Below are 5000 nucleotides of genomic sequence, written 5' to 3'. Positions count from 1 at the left end.
CCGCAACGGTCGCCCAAACTTTTGTCGAGCATGTAGTGTGTAAGCACGGTATACCAGAAGAGTTGGTTACCGATCAAGGCACCAATTTTATGGGTCAACTGATGAAAAGTGTTTGTAAAATTCTAAAGATCAAAAAGATCAACACTAGCGCCTACCATCCCCAGGCTAACCTAGTGGAAAGAGCCAATAGAGAGCTCAAAACATACCTAAGGCAGTATGTAATGGGAGATCCCCATGTGTGGGACAATTTTCTACCTTTCTTTTGTTTCGAGTACAATACGACTGTAAACTCGTCCACAAAGTTCACGCCCTATGAACTTTTGTATGGGTACAGCCCGCGGCTTCCCAGTTCGATTTATAAAAGCGACGTGATCGATGCTAATTATCACACGTACGCCATAGAAATTAAGAACATATTTAAGCGTGTCCACGAGATCGCCAGTGCCAATTTGAAGCAATCGAAGGAGCAGCGTAAGGAGAAATATGATCGCAGCACAAATGAATGGTCGCCGATGTGGGGCGACAAAGTGCTCGTCCAGGCAAACCCGATGGGGGTTGGGCAAAAGCTGCAAAGCACGTGGCGAGGCCCTTATACCGTTATAGAAATACCTAGCGAGCAAACCGTGGTAATTAGAAACGGAAAGAAGCACGAGAGAGTGCATGTTAATAGATTAAAGCAATTTTATGATTAAGGAGAACATTTCAATTCAGCATGATCATTTTATTTCATTGGGAAAGCTATATGATTTTTTTTAATTACAGGTAAAACTAATGCACATTATTTTTAGGAAGTTAATCGAACGGTCGGTTACCGGAGTGAGTTTGGATTTTGAAAGAACGGTTTTCACCAAGATGGGTTGAAATGAGCAACGCCTGGAGATGCCCATATGATAGCGAACACGGACTTTCGATCGGCCGTGTACGCTATGATCGAACATAGGGGTCCGCTCTACGCATTCCTTATTTAACAACGAAAAGGCGAGAGAGAAAGAAATCACGAAGGATAACCACTCCAACCGACCGTTATGCGGGAGATGTTTATGTTTATTTATATATAAATTTTTTTTTTTTTTAGGTTAATTGGTTTATTTTATGCGTCGGCGGACACGTCCAGCTGCCGTGCCCAGGAAAGTCGGGGGCAGTCTGGCACGTTACCCGCCTACATTTATTAAATGCATTACTTACATATAATTATATTTGATTTTTTTTTTCCTTTTTGGTTATTTGATATAATATTCATATCTATTTTATTTTTTTTGTTCTTTTTCTCGTATTCCTTTACTTTGTTCATTTCATTTTTAACAACATTGTAGGCTAACAAGCATACTTATGGTGGTCGCTGCGGACGATCACCGCAGCAAGCGCATGTATACCTGGGGGGCCGCCTCCCCGGAACTGAGGAAGTGGGAGCTGGCCCGGCTTCCCCACGACGTGTACGAAGATTTTTGGTTGCACGGGCTCGGGGAGGCCTTCGCCATTTGGCAGGCCTACCCGAGAGACCCGGACGAGGCAGCCAACGACGTGTTCGACCACGGGGAGTGGTAAAAACCCCAACCGCATATAAATAAAATAGGCTGAAAGCTAGCCATTTAGAAAATAACCCGGATCCAATTAATATAATCTATAAGCTAAAGAAAGAAAAGGCACAACTCTCCTCCTCCACTTAGGCGAAATCAGAAAAAAAAAATCGGCCTCGGTATGGCCCCAATAGTTAGGAGGCCAAATTTCAGGGTCCGAGAACGGACATATATATTGCACACAGCCATAAGACGCGATCGCGCGCAGCTGTGCTAGGATAATATTTCACTGGCCCGTAGTGGGCATAGCGGTCACAACGCTGGTCATAATTTTTATTATGATTCACTCAGCCAAGGGAGCCGATAAGTAAGGAGATCCTCTGGGGTGGCCAAAAGCGCCAATAATATTCCTTTTATTTAGGGTTGCCAATACAGCCATAAGACGCGATCGCGCGCAGCTGGGCACAATAGGACTCTAAGGGCCCGATAATGGGACAGGCCAGCCGTAAGACGCGATCATGCGCAGTTGAGCTTTAGGATAGGAACATAAGTCCCAAAAGTGGGCAACGATGCCAACACAGCCATAAGACGCGGTCGCGCGCAGCTGGGCACAATAGGATTCTAAGGACCCAATAATGAAACAGGCCAGCCGTAAGCCGCGACCACGCGCAGTTGAGCGTTAGAATAGGAACCCCAGAGTGGGCAATAAGGACGATACAGCCATAAGCCGCGACTACGCGCAGCTGCTCCAACAGAAAAATAAGTTCGTAATAATTAGTAATTTTTTGTTTATCTTTTCCCTTTTTATTATTATTATTTTTATTATTGCCTCATCCAACCGCGGGAGGAAAGTCCCCGCATAATCAAATTAGACAAACAGATAAGCCGTTTAGTTAGAGTTAGTTAGGAAACCGGCCTTAAGCCATCGTACTTACCTGCTTGGTGATCACCTCTTCTAGGCGAACACCAAGCACAAATAAGTGGGGGGGGATGCAGCGGCCCAAACCTGCCTCCACCACCGACCTACCCCTGTTTTTGGTCGCTGCCGTGATTTGTCTCGGTACGGAAAGGCGTTGTAACAATCCGCCACCAAATATGCAACGCGCCAACCGCGCCCGCCGCTTAACAGTCGATGATGGTGATCGATGGCGATCACCATGATAGGGGGGTAATGATTGCTGAAGATGCGTTCTTTCGCTCCAGCAACAGTTCATGCCAACTCGGCCAAGCGACGACCCGAAAGCGGCCGGTCGTTCGCGCAAGAATAACAACTGTCGCAAGAGGTTGTTGGCCGCATGAACAAACCGCCGAATCAATACTTTATCGATTACCCGCCCAGAACCAATGAGCGTGCACCAATGTTGCATCAGGCAAGGGTTGACGTCAACTGACCGAGTCAGCTCACCCAACGCGGCAGGAACAGGAGGTGGAGAGGAAACGGGAGGTAGGGACGCGGTCGCTGACTTTAGGAAGCGTTAAGTTAAGGATAAGTTTATAAATACTAGTGGTTTTGAATAAAACTCTCTCTCTTGTGTTACAACTCAAACCTTACGCTTCGTTACTCCGGTGTCTGCGCGATCCAGCCGTGAAAGGTGCCTCTGGCCTTCACGCGGATTCATCCGAAACAGCTCTAACGGTGATCCGGGGACCCCAGCTTCCTATACTGGGTCGCCGCGTTCAAGACGCACGGGTAAGTGGTTGTGATAACGCCATTCCGACTGGCGAAACAGTGTAAATTTAACTTTAAATCGGGGGCCAAATCTGCCGTGGCCCTCGCACAAACATAAATTCATTCTGTAGTATTACAATAATAAAGTCATTCAATTGGTCTTCATTTCTATTTTAAGATCAATTTCACGCGAGAATTTTAAAACGTTAGTGTCAGTAGATCCGTATATCATATGGAGCTTAACAGAAAATAACAGAAGGACAATTAAGCCGACTGGAACTTTACTATTTATAAGTCTATTGTTGCTTCCTCGTGAGCGTAACTGCAAAGTCTCAGAAATGCTTAACCAAAAGCCTATGAATTATTTTCTCTTTGTAACCTTTTTAGTAGCTTAGTATAGCCAAACGATATTACTGTGTGAAACGCAACTATGCAGTTGCAGCACAGTTGTTTCTAAATAAACAAACAAGATTGAATTCCATTTTTTCCGAGAAATATGATGCCGTTTGCCGTTTCTACAAATAACTGGAGATGCATTACCGTCCTCAAGTAGCTCCAGCACTGCAGGCGAGCACTCAGCAGAGCTAAATGAATTCCAGGTACTGAGTGTGCTGCATTTTCCAAATGAAAATTCTACACCACATTCCCAACCTCAACCCAACTTTCCTATTAGATAGATACCGACCGACCGTACCGGTCAAGGGCGAGGCCATAGACGCCATAGACGACGGCAATACACGCCATGTGCCATCCGACACCAGGGAAAGCCAAATCGAACAGAAATGTCAAAGGTCGATTACGTAAAATCATCGTCATCATCGTCGTCGTCGTCGATGTACGGCTCGAAGAGGAATGTTTCGAAGCGGAAGAGGGTTGATTACATTGAGGACAAACTAGCTTCTAATCAAAACATGATTCCCCTGGTTGTTGATGTCCCTTGGGATGAGCTAGATCAGGAAGAGAAACTAGTTTTGCTGTCGTTTGTCATAGCTTTTTATTGAAAATCCGATATTACATTCCCACCCTTTGCCCTCCTGCGCCTCCACTACAGCTGTCCTCCCCACGCTTCACTCACAACGCAACCGTGTCCTTGTTGGGTTTGGCAAAACTTATCATGCAAGCCGCGCTGCACCGGCTAGCAGTTTATGAGGAAATTATGTTGTAGCTGATAGTCACTTTAACAGTACATCGAGACGGCGCTTTAAAGTGAAACATGTACAGAGCTAAAATGTTTAGCCGTGGTGACGGTGGTACGGTTACAGTAGGGGGGGGGGGGGGGGGGCAATTATTGGCGAGGGTAGTCCATGTTGCTCCAGGTTTCCGGTGAGCTTCATTCCTTTCGAGATGCTAATGGTGGGAAATGATGTGATTGAAAAGAAGATGGCCAGATTTTTTTTAATGCTGGGTACCAGTTATGTCGACAATGTTCTTCATTTCTCCTATCGTTTGGTGGGTGCTAATAACTGTAGGCCGAAAAACGGTGTTCACTTGATCCTCTTAGCCTCTACGTATTGCGGGAGCGTTAGCAGTAGCAGCATTCGTCTGGAGAGCTAGAGTCGCTGTTTTTTGTTTTTACTGGTTTTGTGTTGTGCAGAAGGGAACCATTCATTAAGTTTATAGTTTGTCTTTAGAATGTTGTGCTGTTAGAGTGTTTGCTAATGTACACAAAATAATGGCGGCATCTTTGTAGCAGCACCACCTCCATTTGATGTTTCATTTCTTGTTTTTGTTTGTTTGCTGGGCCGGTTGCTAGTCTGCAGATAATCAGTATCCTTTATGTACCAATATGTATGTATATGTATATATGTATATAT

The 5000-nt window shown here is 45.2% G+C and overlaps 1 protein-coding gene across 2 annotated transcripts in view; it reads right to left on the bottom strand.

Moving 5' to 3' along the window:
- Positions 1 to 4600: 4600 nt before the first annotated feature.
- LOC126575529 (synaptotagmin-11) overlaps positions 4601 to 5000 on the bottom strand; it is a 16002-nt gene continuing 15602 nt past the window's right edge. For both annotated transcript variants that reach the window (XM_050236255.1, XM_050236256.1), the window contains exon 7: positions 4601 to 5000. This exon is cut by the window's right edge and continues 1329 nt beyond it. The gene's annotated coding sequence lies outside the window, so the exon portion shown is untranslated.

This window comes from Anopheles aquasalis, chromosome 3 (genome assembly GCF_943734665.1).
Source record: "Anopheles aquasalis chromosome 3, idAnoAquaMG_Q_19, whole genome shotgun sequence".
In the NCBI taxonomy this organism is placed as follows: domain Eukaryota; kingdom Metazoa; phylum Arthropoda; class Insecta; order Diptera; family Culicidae; genus Anopheles; species Anopheles aquasalis.
The sequence above is the reverse complement of the archived record's forward strand: the minus strand, read 5'-3'. Positions and strand labels throughout refer to the sequence as shown.